The sequence below is a fragment of the Dama dama genome, chromosome 13, assembly GCF_033118175.1.
Source record: "Dama dama isolate Ldn47 chromosome 13, ASM3311817v1, whole genome shotgun sequence".
NCBI classification, from domain to species: Eukaryota; Metazoa; Chordata; class Mammalia; order Artiodactyla; family Cervidae; genus Dama; species Dama dama.
In genome coordinates this window covers 43,754,018-43,771,160 of record NC_083693.1, presented here as the reverse complement: position 1 = coordinate 43,771,160, position 17,143 = coordinate 43,754,018, and the positions used below count along the sequence as shown (strand labels likewise).

The 17,143-nt window shown below is 45.7% G+C and overlaps 1 protein-coding gene across 1 annotated transcript in view; it reads left to right on the top strand.

Annotated features, from left to right (window-relative positions):
- The first annotated feature begins 3,580 nt into the window (after positions 1–3,580).
- Positions 3,581–17,143, top strand: part of STXBP6 (syntaxin binding protein 6) — a 265,606-nt gene continuing 252,043 nt past the window's right edge. Inside the window, exon 1 of the mRNA XM_061159045.1 lies at positions 3,581–3,807. The gene's annotated coding sequence lies outside the window, so the exon portion shown is untranslated. The remainder of the gene's footprint in view (positions 3,808–17,143) is intronic.

Genomic DNA, 17,143 nt, shown 5'->3' with positions numbered 1-17,143 from the left:
CTGTGGCCACTGCTGAGTTTTCCAAATTTGCTGGCATATTGAGTGTAGCACCTTTACAGCATCATCTTTCAGGATTTGAAATAGCTCAACTGGAATTTCATCACCTCCTCTAGCTTTGTTCATAGTGATGCTTCCTAAGGCCCACTTGACTTGACATTCCAGGATGTCTGGCTCTAGGTGAGTGATCACACCATCGTGGTTATCTGGGTCATGAAGATCTTTTTTGTATAGTTTTCCTGTGTATTCTTGCCACCTCTTCTTAATATCTTCTGCTTATGTTAGGTCCATACCATTTCTGTCATCTATTGGGCCCATCTTTGCATGAAATGGCCTGTGGTATCTCTAATTTTCTTGAAGAGATCTCTAGTCTTTCCCATTCTATTGTTTTCCTCTATTTGTTTGCACTGATCACTAAGGAAGGCTTTCTTATCTCTCCTTGCTATCCCCTGAAACTCTGCATTCAAATGGGTATATCTTTCCTTTTCCCCTTTGCCTTTAGCTTCTCCTATTTTCTCAGCTATTTGTAAGGCCTCCTCAGACAACCATTTTGCCTTTTGGCATTTCTTTTTCTTGGGGATGGTCTTGATCACTGCCTCCTGTACAATGTCACGAACCTTCATCCATAGTTCTTCAGGCACTCTGTCTATTAGATTTAATCCCTTGAATCTATTTCTCACTTTCACTGTATAGTCATAAGGGATTTGATTTAGGTCATACCTGAATGGTACAGTGGTTTTCCCCTACTTTCTTCAATTTAAGCCTGAATTTGGCCACAAGGCGGTCACAATCATGTTCCAGTTTTACTGAGATAGAACTGACATACAGCACTGTATGCATTTAAGGTATACAGCACAATTATTTGACTTAAATACATCATGAAAGTATTATCACAGTAAGTTTAGTGAACATCCTTCATCTTGTGTACATAAATTCCTTGTGATAAGATCTCTTAGGATTTGCTCACTTACCTTTCATATATAACATGTAGCAGTGTCAATTATATTTATCATGGTTTACATTATATACTCAGTACAGATTTATCTCATAACTGGAAGTTTCTACTTTTGACTATCTTCATCCATTCCCCTTCCCCCCACCTCTAGCCTCTGGTGATGACAGATCTGATCTCTTTTTCTTTGAGTTTGTTTTTAAAGTATGATTGATCTATAATGCTGTGTTGGTTCCTGTTACATGACATAGTCATTCGATATTTCTATACATTTCAAAATGATCACCATGGTAAGCCTGGTTACCATCTGTCATCATAGTAAGATATCACATCGTTAATGACTATATTCCATACTGTACATTTTATACCTGTAACTCACTTATTTTGCAGCTAGAGGTCTGTACCTCTTAATCTCCCTCACGTATTCCTTTCTGCACAGGGACATTTTAATTCACAAAATCACTGAATTACCCAAAAGCAGATTCTGAAGACCTGTAAACAGAATTCTGAATACACAGAGAGCTTGCTAAATCAAAGATGCTTACTACCTAAGACTATTTTTGTAAAGCTATAGAACTTCCTTGTTTAAATTTAGATTTCATATAGATGATGTGTAGATAAGAACAATGCCTTATATTTGCTTAAATTTTCAGAGCTTTCAAAGCCCTTAGATGTACACTGCTCTAAATCCTCACATAAATGCTATGAGAACTGTTTTTCATTTCACAGACCAGGAATTTGCAGCTTAGAAGTGAAGCCATTTGCCCATGGAAACCTGGTAGAAAATGGCTGAGGCTTAGACCCAGGAGCCCTACTTGGCACTAAGCTAGCCTACCAAGAGCCTCTCCAGAAATAAGCAGAAACATATGAATTTATTAGGGAAATCCCTTTAATTAAAAAAAAAAAAGAAAAGCCACAACACTGAATATGCTCCGCACTGTGCTGTGCTTAGTCACTCAGATGTATCCACTCTTTGCCACCCCATAGACTGTAGCCCACCAGGCTACTCTGTTCATGGGGATTCCCCAGACAAGAATACTGGAGTGGTTTGCCATGCCCTCCTCCAGGGGATCGTCCCCACTCAGGGACTGAACCCAGGTCTTCTGCATTGTAGGCACATTCTTTACCAACTGAGCCACCAGGGAAGCCCGAATATGCCCTAGGTATCCCCATTTCTCCCATTCTCCTCTTCCAAACCACCTTCCTGGGTCTGCAGCCCAGCCCATCCTCCTAAAGTTCAGTTTGGATTATGTCACTTTCTTCCCCCAGCATCTGTTGGCGCCACACAGCCTACAAAATGAATTCAGCTTCCACAGATTGGCAGCCAAATCCTCTGCCTCAGCTCCTATCCACTTCTCCGACCCTCTTTCCCATTCAGTATGGTGTTTCTTGTTCCTTATATTCTAATCAAGCAGACCAGGATACTACCACTGACACCCCAGCAGAGCCTGACCTAGGGTGAGGCAGGCTGCAAAATTTCACCAGACATCAAAGAACTGAATCATCAAGATAAACGTTTCAGTGCAGTATTTTTAAAAATGAATGCAAAAATTGAAAAATATAAAAATTTAAAATAAAACCTGGTCATGTTACTGGTTTTTCCTCTTTTTTCCCCTAGACTCCAAAATGCTTCAGCAGAGTACCGTTTCAGACCCAAAGTGACTTTCCACTTGGGTACTTTAAGGTGCTTCCCAAGAGTTAGTACTCACACTCCTTTCCACATCAGTATCTTCCTTCTCTTCTTGAATGCCTCAGCATTTATCTACAGCGCTCTTCTGCCTGGAAAACCTATTTCCTTTAGTAACTGGTGGTACTTTGACGGGAATCTGAATCATCTGGGTTCCTCAGTGCCTTCCCAAACCACAGTGGGCACTCAACTGCTCTTTGCTTAAAGAACACAGAAATCACAGTCCTCAAATTGGCCGGCTGTGGGGCTGAGCAGAGAAGGAACTCAGATATGTTTTGTCTGGTCTAGAGTGTTTTTAAAAAACTGAATTAGTTATCAAGATCGAAAAGTCAGGATATTTTACATTAAAAACAAAACAAAACAAAAAACCTCTGTCATTTCTTGAAAATACACAGAAAATCTAGTCTTGCAGGACACCCGAGGGAATTTGGAGCCCAGTGACTCTGTCTTGAGACTTCTCTCCAATTCACTCGCGGCCCGTTTCATTCTCCGACACTGCCCGCCAGGCCCTAGCTTGAGTTTGAGACCCCAGACCTGAAGGAACGCGTACCCTGGATAAAACCCATCTGCCGGGTCCACCTGTTCTTTCCGGGAGAATAAATTTCCTCACCGTCCTTTCTAGGCTTGCAGAGGAGCTCACGGAAGCAGCTCACCTTTCTAACCCACAAACTTCCCAAAACCCGAGAAACTTGCAAGGCCCTCGGAACACCACGTCTGCCCCGCCCTTTGCTCCCGGGTCCCCTCCCTGCCCCACCCCCTCCCCCCGCGCTCGGGAGCTCGGGGCGGGTCCCCGGCCCCCAGCCCAGCCTTCTGCCCCAGGGCCGGGGCGCGGGAGCTCGCCCACGGCCGCACTGGGCATGCTCAGAGGCGGCCGCGGGGGCAGCCTCGCTTCGCAGGCGCTCGCTCTCGGCGGCGGGCGGGCTCGCGGCTGCAGCTGGAGCTCCAGCGCCGGGAGTTGGAGTTGCCGGGAGTTTCCCCCCCAGCCCCTCCCTCCTCGCGCGCGGCAGCAGGAGCCGGCGCGGGAGGCGCGAGCGGCGGCCAGCCAGCACCCGAGCAGGCAGAGCTCGTCCGGAGCCCGGAGCCCCGTACGGGGCAGTTCCCGGGGAGGAGCCTCGCGGGCTGGGACGCGTGCGGCGCACTGGCACTGTCTGGGCACAGACCGCGCTGCAAGGTAGGGCCGGGGCGTGGGGAGCCGGGCAGAGGCCAGTCCGGGGCTGGGGGGATGCGGCTGCAGCAGCCGTGGCTTTTGGAGCGCCCGGCGCGCTGTCTGATGCGTGTGGCCAGGTCAGGGACCCCGCTGCGGGGCGGCGGGAGTAGGCAGGCGCCCAGGGAGATGCTTTCAAGTTGGCGGGCGGCGGGAGAGGGGGCTGCGTGCTGGGGTGCAGCTGTTTTGTGCGCGCAGAGCGGGGCTCGGGTCCCTGGTTCCGTAACCCCCACCACCCCCACCAAACCAGGGACCCGGTGTGCGGGCAGGGCTGGGCAAGCCGCAGAGCGGAGCAGTTTGCTTCGAGAAAGTTGAGGGGAGAGCCCTTCTTTCCTCACTGTCCCCGCAGTAGCATGGTCCCGGGGGTGCCGTCCCGAGGCCCCCAGTGTGGAGGAGCTGAGAGGGGTCGCTGCGCTCCTGGGCTAAGTTCCTCCACCCCGACTGAAACCCACGAATCACCCAGATCTTCGCTTTCCTGGCTAGCTTCTTTTAGTAAAATCATTCCTGCCAAAGCTGAGGTAGGCTGTTCGGGAGGGCATGGCTCTCTGCCTCCAAGACCCTTAGCGTGGCGATGCCCCCTCCTCAACCTTAGACGTGGCCAAGGGCGCCGGGTTCCCAGTGAGCGCTGATGGTGCGCGCTGAATGGAGCCTCACACACATGGCGCGGAACGTGGCTCAGGGGGATGGCCCGATTTTTCCTCTAGCCTTTTCTTAGCTTTTGAACACTCCACCAACCCCGCCTGGTTCATCTTTGCTGAGGACCGGACCTGGAGGGGAGGGCCAGGTGGAGAGCGTGGGCTGACATGCTGTCCTTAGGAGAGGATGCCTCGGTTGTATTTGGCTTGGGCTCCAGCCCCAAGGACTTGACAAGGAACCCGCTCCCCTTTCAGTGATTCTTCTTCAGGGACCTGGTGGGAAGGAATAAGGGTGGTGGGTCCCCAAGAATATCCGTTTCATCCTATCATCTCCTAAGATTGCGTTCCAGGCGACCCCAGGACCCTGGAACTGGCCGTGCTATAGATTAGAACAATGTGGAGGATGCTGACGGGTTTCTCCTAGCTCTTACTTTTTTCACTTCTTGTTTTGAGTTTTGGGGTTTTGCCTGCACACGAGTCAGAGCTGCTCTGTCATAACCTGGGGGGTGGAGGAGCTTCAGCCTGGCAGTGAGCCGCTGTTCGCCTCCAAGGCTGCTAGTGGGAATTGGTCCAGAAATGATTATGCAGGCTAGAAATATGCCTCTTTTTTCCCTCTCTCTCTTGGCTGAACACCTTGGCTGTTGGTTTGTGTGTTAAGTTCTTAAAGGAGAACCCACACACTGTTCAAGTCCCATGTTTTAGGGGTTCACCATTTCTGCCACAGGCTCTTCTCTTTGCCTTTTTTCCTGATGTAGGGGGTGGAGGAATCTGCTTTGGGGCAGATTGCCAAATGTGGAAATCTCCTGGTATTGGTACACAGGTTCTAGAGATAGATCTGAGGTCAAATTTTAGGTTTCCAGCACGATTACTGTGCAGACTGGCAAACTGTTATTCACTGTGAACTTCAGTTTTCTCTTCTGTCAAATGGGGATAATAGTGGCCTTCACCTCCTTTCCTTGCAGGTTGTTGTGAGACTTTGGAATAATGGGCATAAAAAGTGCTAAGAAAACTTGAAAGCACCATTTATGTCTTCCTGTGCCTGGCCTCTTTACCCAGTGTTTTTGAATTAACTAATCCTTTTAATTAGGACAAGCCACCTAAGCCTTCTCCCCTTACCCACTCCTCACCAAAAGGTTTGGTGTCTCAGGTCTTTGGAATCACTCTTTATCTTCTTTTTCCCCCCTCTCTTGCCTTAAATCCATCTCCCTTTTGATTTAAAGAGTCGACGCTCCAGTTCTCATATTTATCGGAAGGAAGCAGCCTGGTGTAGATTAGGAGATGGCGCTGGTGGGGGTGCCTTACAGTGTTCAGAGTCCTGGGCCCCAGAGCTGGCATGTAAACCAGGCCCCAGTTTGAGAACCGAGGTTGATTCTGAAGGAGTCAGCAGACCCTGGGCTAGAGCTCTGACTTGGTCTCTTAACAGTGACCTTGAACTAAGGACTCAACCCCTGATCAGTGGACTCAGTCTATGAGATTGAGGGCTAGTGCTGATCAGAGGCAAAAACAGGTGAGATTGCCTGTCACTCAGTTAATAAGGGTTTAATCAGGTTCCTGACCCCCTCCTCACAGGTATGTTGCATCTTCCGTCTTCCTAGGGCAGCGGTTCTCAAACAGGAGCACCGAGTTCCCTGGAGGGCTTGTTAAGCCACTGCTCCTGGCTGCACTGCCGGAGCCTCTCTGGATCCAGGGTTAGGGGAAGGGGGCATCTCAAGAGTTTGCATCTCTAACTAGTTGCAGATGATGCCAGTGCTGCTGTTCCAGGGACCATGCAAGAGAGGTGGGGTTTGTTCTGAAATGCCATTATTTTAATATGTCATCTGTAGAGGCAGGGTTTCTTTGGGGCGTTTTGGGAACTTGCCTCAAGCATTTTCTATTTCAGATACCTGTGCCACTTCCCATTGTCCAGTTTTAGGTAAATCTGATCACTCTTCAAATGAATGATATTTACATAAAAAGACCCCTTCTTTTCATACTGTAAAATACTTAGCCTCTGGTTTCCAGATCACTCTTGGATAGACTCATGTTGGTGACTTTGATATTGATAAATCCAGCAAATACCCGATTTCCTTTCTTTGGGGATCTCAGACCTTTGTGGTGAGGAGGCTGCAAGAAGTTCTGGCAGCTTGAACCTGAAGATTAGAGAACAGGTGAATCACTTATGAGCAAGATTAAAAAGAATTTTCTATGTGTGGTGTCTTCTGTGAAGGGACAGCTTACCCAGGCCTTGGGGGCAGGTGACAGATGTCCTGTGGTGGTCAGATCTGGTGAAGGCCTCCCATTTCTTCTGGAAGATGGTGGTGCTGGTAGTAACTGAGGGAGACTACCTTTCACTCTCTGAGACTGGGGATGCCAGCTTTAAGGAGCAGCGGTGCAGTATCAGTATTGCTCTGTGTGATTGAGCTGGTAATCCAACCACTACTTGGGCACACCCCAATGTTAAATTCATCTCCTTGTTCCCCATGCTATGGTCCTGGGCTGACATTTCGCCATGACTTATGGCCTAGGTTGTGGCCTTGAATTTTAGCTGCTTTGTGTCAGAGAGGCTTCGGGAATCTGCTGGAATCGGGGAGATTCCTGAGATGACATTCAAGGGCAGGAATAAGGTTTGTGTAACACCCAAATGAACTGTGTGTCTGAGGGAGGTCAGCACTTGAACCAGTTCTTATGTTGAGGTGCCAAATGGAGTCCCAGCTGACTGTCCGGCTTTATCTCAGCTTTCCATTTGTACTTTGTTTTAGTTTTAACAAGATTAGCACTAGAGACACCTATCAGTAAATCAGAAACCTATTCAAAAACTCAAGTGTACCACTTAGTGTTTTAATAGATAAAACTGCAAGGCCCATGCCTGTCTTCCTGACCATAATCAGCACTCAGTAAGGACACAATCTTTAGCCTGTAATTCTTTAGATCTGCTAATTGCTAATATAAATGGTTTCTTCTGCTTCACACGAGTAGGGAACATTTCTATTTTCAAATTCTCTTCCATAACGTGATGTTTATATTTTGGGTGTTACCCCTGCTTTTTGCTGGGAGGATTTCTTTTCAGTGTGGCGGAAGCTTCTTATCACTGTTGCTCACTTCTCTCAGCACATGACCACTTGATATCTTTGCACCCTAGTCCGAGTCTGCTGTGAGACCATCATTTTGATACTTGATTTCTTTTTGATCTCCAGGGCTGTTGTCACTGGGTCCTAGAGAGCCTGTGGTCTGTTCCTGGAAGGCTCTTCTCAACCATCCTGAAGGATGCTTTTAAACTGACACTCAAGATTTTTCTACACTAGCTCATTTCTAAGATCCAATTTTTTTTTTCCTTTTTCCTTTTCAATATTTTCCAATTTCAAAATTCCAGATGGGTCTGAAAAATTATAAACACAATCAATGTATGGTTTCTTTTTTCTCTTCCAGTAAGCTGGCATGTTAATAATGACTTCCAGTGAATGGCATCTTAAGACAAGTTTGGTTCTTGACCTAGGTAGAAAATGTGATTTCTGCTGTCCAGCTGATAAAATTGAGCAGCCATTGAATTAGCTCAGCAATTACCAGAGTATTGGGAAGAAAAGACTGTTGGGTGGATGTTAATAGGTGGGTTTTTGTAAAGGGCAAATCAATTTGGGTGGCTTTCCCCTTCTGCAGAGGTTCTCAACATATGCATCATTGTATCAAAAACTCTGAAAAGTACTACACTTAACCATGTCAACATCAGAGAACTTGGTTCTATTTATCCAATGAGACTTTTCCCAGAGCATTTTTGAGGTTACGTGTGTATCTTCCAGGACTCCTTTACTGCATCAGCACATCCCAGCAGTTCTAAAGTATTGCTTAACACCATCTATGGGTGGGTGGTTTCACCTGGTCTATCCCTAAAATATCAGGGCATCAATAAATTATGGGTATTAATTGGTGCATGAACTCTACAGATGATTCCTGTTTATTTCAGAGTAGAGAGAAGCTATTTTAGCTGTGGTGGCTGAAGAAGCTTCTGTGGAGGGGCTCGACTGTGAAACTGCTGGAACTGAAGGGTAGTACTGTTATGAAGAGGAGAAGGAGCATTTTAGGTTGGTGGTGTCAGGGCATAGGGGGGTGAAATTGTACTTGTGCCGGCAGGTAAATAGTTTTCAGAGCGCATAAGAATTCTTAAGGGCTGTGCCTAGCCCAGAGTGAGACCGCCCGAACCTGTGGCGGAGGTCAAAGAAATCTGTCAAGTTCTTTCTTGATGCTGTAAGTTCGCTGAGCTAGCAGATGAGTTCTTGTGACCACAGACGAGCTTGTTGTGGTTAAAGCAGAGGGGCCCAGCACTCATGCTGAAAGCAAGTGGGGGTCCATAGGACTAGAGAGAAAGTGTTCCTAGGCTTTCTGGGAATAGTGGTTCAAGATGCAGAGGGATTAATTCAAATATAAATCCAACTGAAGAGGGAATCTTGACTGGAGCTTCAGAAATAAGCAAGAAGAAAGAGCTCTTACAACTCAATAAAAAGGCAAATGTTGTTTACTCAAGATGTCTGATTCTTTTGCGACTCCATGGACTATAGCCCACTAGGTTCCTTTGTCCATGGGATTTCCCAGGCAAGAATACTGGAGTGAGTTGCCATTTCCTCCTCCAGGGGATCTTCCTGACCCAGGGATTGAATGTGTGTCTCCTGCATTGGCAGGCAGATTCTTTACCACTGAGCCACCAGCGAAGCCGGAAAGGCAAATAACCCAATTGAGAAAGGGGCAAAGGATTTAAATATTCTTTTTTTTACCCCCCTCAGGTACGATATGCAAATGGTCAATAAGGAGAGGAAAAGATGCTCAATGTTATTATTGGGGGAATACAAATTGAAACCTCAGTGAGGTACCACTTCACATCCATCAGGATGGCTATGATCAAAAAGATGTATAATAACAAGTATTGGTAAGGATGTGGAGAAATCAGAACGCTCCCACATTACATTGTTGATGGGAATGGAAAATAGTGCAACTGCTTTGGAAAACAGGCAGTTCCTCAAAATGTTAAATGTCAGGGTATCTCATGACCAATTCTCCTCCTTGGTATATCCCCAAGAGAATAGAAAACATGTTCATGCAGACATTTGTACACAAATGTTCATGGTAGCAATATTCATAATAGCCCCAAAGTGGAAACAAGCCAGATGTCCACAAACTGATAAATGAATAAACAAAATCCAAATGTTGAAATACTATTCATCTATAAACAGAATGAAATTTGATTTATGCTTCAACACAGATGGACCTTGAAAGCATGCTATATGAAAAAAGCCACATATTGTTTGATTTCATTATTAAATGTCCAGAAGAGGCAAATCCAAAGTGATAAAAAGTTACATTAGTGGCTGCCAGGGGCTGGGAGTGGCTGTTGATGGTCATAGAATTTATTTTGTGAGTGATGAAAATATTCTGGGATGGCTGGACAACTTTGAATACCTTAAAACTACTGAATTGTATACTTTAAAAGGGTAAATTTTGCAGTGTGTAAAAATCTCAAGAGGAAAAAAAAGCAAGAGTGCCACTGTGGGTAAAGTGAAAGGAGAATAATAAGAAAAAGGTGGTGAGAGATGCAGGAATAGGCTGTCCATTTCAGGCCAGGTTTTCTGCTCTTGGAAAAAATAAAAGGTACCTAGATAATTTCTTTCTGTTTGTTTGTCTTTGAATCTTCTGGGATTTTTCTGTTACTCTTTCAGCCTAGAGTCCTTCCTCTGAATTAAAAGGTTGCATTCCAAGTTGTTCCTGAGTCAGTGGGATGGTTTTCATGGCTAATTCCCTGTGATCTTTAGATAGGAGCGTGTTTGTGGCGACAAAGAAAACTAAGTCCATGTTTAGGCTTTTTTGTTGTGATCCACTCAAGAACAATGGGCAGGTCCAACTGGGCAGCTTATATTTAGCTTCTCCTTTAAGATTGGGCTGTGGTAAACGTCTTAGCATCATCTTCTAAGTGGTTGTGGAACTGTGTCAAGACTACCCTTAAAAAAAAAATCTATGTATTAAACAAGGTTCATGTGGCACTTAACACTGTAACTGAAAATGGGGTCCAGTTGCTTGCTGCTCAAAAGCCAGTAAAAAGGCAAGGTTGGTAGAAAGGAAAGTTTGCCTTATGTTGGATGCTGGCAACGTGGAGTGGGGTGAGGCAGTAGCAGGGAGGGAGGCCATCTGCCTAAACCAGTGGGTTAGAGCTTTTATAGGCTGAGGGAGGGGGCTACATGTAGGAACCGCACAGTCAGCTCTGACAGTCATCTTGAAATTGTCATCGGTTGTCTGACCAACATCATCTTGATTGTTTAAAGTACAGTTAATCTTGAGTTACAGGGTCTGTTTCCATTTCTTGAGGCCAGTTCTCGGAATTGTGGCAGTTCATGTATGGATGTGAGAGTTGGACTATAAAGAAAGCTGAGCGCTGAAGAATTGATGGTTTTGAACTGTGGTGTTGGAGAAGACTCTTGAGAGTCCCTTGGACTGCAAGGAGATCCAACCAGTATATCCTAAAGGAGATCAGTCCTGAGTGTTCATTGGAAGGTTTGATGTTGAAGCTGAAACTCCAATACTTTGGCCACCTGATGCGAAGAGCTGACTCATTTGAAAAGACCCTGATGCTGGGAAAGATTGAAGGTGGGAGGAGAAGGGGACGACAGAGGATGAGATAGTTAGATGGCATCACCGACTCAATAGATATGAGTTTGGGTAAGCTCCAGGAGTTGGTAATGGACAGGGAGGCCTGGCATGCTATGGTCCATGGGGTTGCAAAGAGTCGGACACAACTGAGTGACTGAACTGAACTGATGTCATGGCTACAGTCTGATCATCGTGTACTTAACTTCTTCCACCTGGTGGGGGTTTCAGTATCTATATGACAGCTCACAGGATATGGCTCAGAATATTATCTATAGCCCTTGAGAAGGAACTAAAGGTCCTTGACTATGCTTAATGACTATTATTATTTGGTCTCCTTTGACTGTTTTCTTTTGTTTCTGCATGTTCTCACTGCTCTGATGAAGCTTATTCTTTGGCTAAAGTTTTTCCACAGACAGAAGGCAGGCAGAGGACAAGGGGGACGAGAACCACAGGGTCCTGCCCCATTTCAGCACTACACAAGTGCCAGATGTATTTGGGTCCAGGAGTTGTGATGTGCGGTGGAGCATTTCCCCTCGGATAGAGACTGTTTCTCACCTCTTTAACCTAGTGTGGTGTAGCTTACCTGCACTTCTCCAGCTCATAGACAAGGAGCACCCGGGGATCTTGTTAAGATGCTGATTCTGATTTGGTAGGGGTTGGGGTCAGGGATTCTGCTCTTAAAACAAACTCCCACTGATGCGGGTGCTGCCAGTCCATGGACCACTGTGAGTCGAAGCTGATATAGCATGAAGATATAGCATCGGAGTGGGACAGAGCTGAATGTGAAATGTGGCTCCCCCATTAATTTGCTGTGGGAACTTGGGCAAGGTAATTAACATCTGAGCCACAGCTCTCTTATCTGTAAGATTAGAGCAAGACCTAGCTCCTAGAAAAGTAACTGACATGCAGCTAGAATGTTAAATGTTCGTTGCCTTCTTCCCACAAGGGCTAAGGAACCCATGATTGGGACTAAGGAAAAATTATATGCAAGAAAGCCAAGGGCTTCCAAGACCAGCACACCAAGGAACCTTAGGAGCAACTGAGCAGCCCAGTGTGCCTGAAGAAGTTTTGGATTTGTGTGGGTGAGGGCGGGGTGGTGGAGAGAGGCTGTAGGGGAATGGGGTATGATGATCGTTCATGTTAGATGGGAGGAAATGAAGGGACCTTAAATGTACACCCCTGTTGAGGTTCATTCAGAGTAGGAGTGAACATTTCTGGGGATCAGGTTGAAAATATTTGCTTTGTTATTGGCTTTAGAAATTCTGGGCATTTCATTAGTTTATCTTTTGTGAATCTGTTAAACTCTGGGAAGGTTCAGTTGAATTAGGTGAATGGGGAACAACAGAAGAAGAAAAATTAAGAGCTAAGTCCTGGCCCCAGCTGTAATTCTCCCATCCAGAGCTTATGTCACTGCTCTCACCGAGCCTCAGTTTCCCCTGATGCTCTTTGGAACCAATTCTTCCCGACCAGCCTGCCTCGTGGGCTTGGTTTGAGGCTCAGATGAGCAGCACCTGGGGAAGGGCATTTGCCCTCTGAGATGATGGGCCTCTGTAAAATGTTGACCGTCATTCAGCAGTGCTGGCTTGGGTAACGGCGTCCTCTCGGGGTTACATAAGGTGAGCCGTGGCCTGTTAACTTTTGTTCTGTTTCTGTCTCCTTTGTCATCGTCCCGAGGGGAGGAAATAAGAGCATGTGTTTACCTTTGAGTTAAGTTGATGGCTCCTTGTCACTTTCCTCTGGGGAAGAAATTACACGCAAATAGTTTGTAAGATTTGAACAAAACCACAAGTGCAGTGACTCAAACTCGTTTCCAGTCTTCACAGCCTGAAATTCACCGCTTTCCTAAGGATGGTAATTTTGCCCTATTTCACCTTGTTTGGCTGTTTTGTGGATTGGCAGGTGTGGGTCTTTAATGTCTGATGGCGCTGAGGGAAAGGGCCACTTTGTTAAAGAGCCAGGGCTGAGTGTTTAAACTGGTCCTGCACCAACATCACGCAATCAAAGATAAGGTATTCAGGTTGAAGCTGAATACATTAGGCTTCATAGGCACGACTGTGTCCTTCCCAAACGCAGAAGTGGAAATGATCTGATTTCTGAGGCCGGTGAATACGTGTTACACTCTAGTTACCTTTCATAACTACTGTTGGTCAGAGAGGGTAGATATGAGCAAGCTGGTCTTTGTTTTTAGACTTCTTAGGAATATGTTGCCTGATAGTCTAAGGTGACAGCTAGGAGTATTTAGTGGTTGAGAAGTTAATATTAAATTCTTGAAGAATTTAATCTATCCTATCATTAAGTAGCAGTGAGGAGCTAGGTATAGAAAGCTGGGTGTTCCTGAAGTAAGTCCTCTTAAAATTAAATTCTTATGCAACCATAATAGTAGTTTAAAAAGTAAGTTGAGGGTAGAAATTTGGTGCTTATATATAGAGCTCAATGCTAAGAAAGTGGACATTTCTCCCAGTGTCATCCACTGGAAAATGAGACTTTTCCCCTTTTAATTAGATCCTTTTCTGACCTTTCCAACCAAACATCCCCTGGTCTATCTGGTTGATTTTTAAAAAAATGAAACAAGGAATGTTGAACTCAGACACCTTGTTTATGAACAGCCTTGCTTTCAAACCCCCTTAGACTGTGAACTCCTCCAGAGGCCAGGATCTTCATCGCTTTATCTCTGAGGCTTCATGTGTCTGGCATGCAGGAGGGAATCAATAAAAATAGGTTGAGTTGGTCAGCTGTTTTCTTCTGGGATTCCCCCTTCCAGTCTAGTGTATTAATTTTCCTGACCATATTGTATTTGATTAGCATTTCCCTAGAGGTCCTTGTGTACTACCATAGTACATGGTTGTAAGCCCTTAAGATACTGATTCCTTTCGTCCTCCCAGCAGCTCTCAGAGGTAGGTACTATTAGTTATCCTTATTTGACAGTTGAAAAAGCTGAGGCCAAGAAAGGTCATGTTGATATCAGCCAGGGTTCTTGGTCTTCCTTAATCAGTAGAAATTGATCAGAGGCCAGACAGGAAATTGAGGCAAGGCTTTATTGTGGCCCCTGCTGAAACAGGAGGGATTGAAAAGAAGTAACAAGTTCCCTTGCCTGCTCCCTGAGCGGGGTGAGCTAGCTGGTTCTTTATATGGTGTGAGGGTAGGGGTGTGTCCAAGGGTCAGGTTGGTGACTTAGGTGGTTTGCCCATCCCTTTGGTGGTGCTGAGTGCAAGGGGCACACGCAGTACCCTGCCCTACACTCTAGTTTTGCTTCTCACACCTTGTTTTTGCTCCCAGCTCTTCAGAAGTAGCAGTTGGATTTTTGGTCTTTTTGTATCTTATCCATAAATTTTCCCCTACTGCGCATGCAAGCAGTAATATTTTTAGTCCCTTCAAGTTTCTCTGTATTTTGTCGTTTGAGATGTTTGTCCAGGTGCATGGACTACAGCAGAGCGTCCCGGGTCCCAGCCCATCTCAATGTGATTTGTGTAAGACCCGAAGCTGCCGTGTAGAGAGGTGGAAGTGAACCAGATGCTTGGGACTCAGAGATTCTGCCCTCTGTGGACAAGACAAGCGGCCAAGCTTTAGGAGACGCCCCTCTCCTCGCTACTCAGGGCTCCAAGTTACCTTTCTCTCCCTTCCAATGGCTTTCCTGAGCACTGCAGAGAAATGAGGGCAGACACACCTTCTTTCCATCTCCCCTTCTCCCCCACCTCCTTTGTCCTCTGCCCTTTCCTGCCCACTTTTGAGTTCCAGGAAAATGCGACCCTGAGTTTGGAAAATAGAATAAGGTGCAGCACCATGGCCCACGGGTGTGGGCCCGGCCCTGGGGGGAGGCCATTCACACAGGGGTGTCAGACTGAACCCCCTTTACCTGGGCGAGGCTGTGGACTCCAGTCCTGGGCCTCTCAACTTGTCAGGTGGAAGGCATGGTGACCGAGGTCAGTGCCTCTCACTCCTTTAAGTACACGTGAATCACCTGTTAAGGCACAGATTCTGAGTCACTCGGACTGAGGTGGGGCCTGGAATTTTCTCACAGGCTTCTAGGAGTGTTGAGGCTGCTGGTCCTTGGCCCAAGGCCCTAAAGGAGCCCCGAGGCTGTGAGAGGCCGCACCTGCTCTTCCAAGCACTGTCCTGCCTGCTTAGCCCTGTCCGACCCTTTGTGACCCCATGGACTGTAGCTTGCTAAGCTTCTCTGACCATGGGATTCTCCAGACAAGAACACTGGAGTGGGCTGCCATTTCCTTCTCCAGTCTTGCCTGAAACAGGCCTAATTCCTAACCTGGGACTCAGGAGACCCAAGACATATATAGAGAGACCCAGCAAAACTGTAAGTTTCATGAAGATGGAAGCCTAAGACAGAATGAGAGTGTGACTGGGAGTGAAGGAGATTTGATGCTTCCAGAGGGAAGCGTGTGTATCATTTCCAAACATGACCTGAAAAGTGTCTCTTATAATAGAAAGCTTATTACAGAGCGGCTCTAGTGATCCAGCAGTGAGAAGAGTCCAGTAACTCCTGTTTGAATTGATACAAAAATTCACAAAGAACCTATGCTACTGGCCCCTAAAACTCTTGAAAGTAACCCCCACCCCTGACAGATCCTCAAAGTCTCCCTGAGTCTCTCCAGGTTCTCCCTGTTTTCTAACTGCATCTGCTATGGTATGCGCCACAGTCCTGGGAACCAATGTTGGGATACCACTCATATGAATACAAATTGCTCTCATTATGTCTCTTTGGAGTCTCATAATTTCCCAGCTGTTTTTATCAATGAGTCGTGAGACCCCGGGAGTCAAACTCCCCCAGAACCCCAGACTCACAAGTTACAGAGCTGGGAGCAGGAACGGTGAGGGAGCATGGCCTGGTGTCTCTTGTTGTTCTTATCCGACCTGACTGTTTAGATAAATTTATACCACAAGATAACTAAATCAGTTTGCCCTGTTTGGTTTTGCATAGGAGGAGGCATCCAGGTGGGTTTGCTTTTTCAAAAAAATGGTTTAAGTTTAACTTACAGAAAGAAGCCCAGATTCCATGGGTGCGGTGTAGTGGATTTCTATTCCACAAACACACCCATCTATTCTTAACAAAGATCTAGAAAGGAAGAGCCACTAGCGCCCTGGAAACTCTCCTTAGGCCTGCCTCCTCATGTAACTTCCTTCTTCATGGTGGTGCTGTCCTAGAGCCTTTTCAGGCTCTAGATCACCTCTGCCTATTTTGGGGTTTTACGTAAATACATTCATCTTTTTGTATTCTTTTATGCCTAACTTCTTTCCCTCAACATTCTAAGATTCGTCCATGTTGTGCAGGCAGCAGTAGCTGAATTATTTTCCACTGTTTATTGACATAAGCATACCGCAACTACTGATTATGGACATTTGAGTTGTTTTCTGTTCTTGGCTATTATGAATAATTATGAATAATGCTACTGTGAATATTCATATGTGTATATTTTTTTTAAGATTTTTTTTATGTGGACCATTTTTAAAGTCTTTATTGAATTTGTCACAATATTGTTTCTGTTTTATCTTTTGGTTTTTTGGCCACGAGGCATGTGGGGGTCTTAGCTCCCCAACTAGGGATTGAACCCACAGCCCTTGCATTGAAAGGCAAAGGCAAAGTCTTAACCACTGAACCACCAGGGAAATCCCCATGTATATATGTTTTTGGTGATGCACCTATGTATGCATTTCTAGTATTTGGGTGTATATGTAATTCCTGGGTTATTTGATGAAAATATGTTTGCCTTTAGTTCATATCTCTTGCCTGTTTTTCAGTTGTGTTGTTCATCTATGAACAATCCTTGAAATCTATGCTGATGGGAGTTACCTGTCATTGAGATCAGATTATTAGGTTCTCAGACATAAGTTCTGGAGATCCCCTCCAGATTTGAACAGGCGCTGCACAGAAGAGGATATCCAAATGCCAAATACATAGGCAAAGACACTAAGCTTCCTACAGTGATGAGAGAACTGCAGATTAAAACCATGAGGGACCTCTATTATACAACATCAGAAGAGCTAAGAATAATATGACTTATCAAACTAAGCATTGGCAAGAATGTGGAGCAATGGAACTCTCACACCAG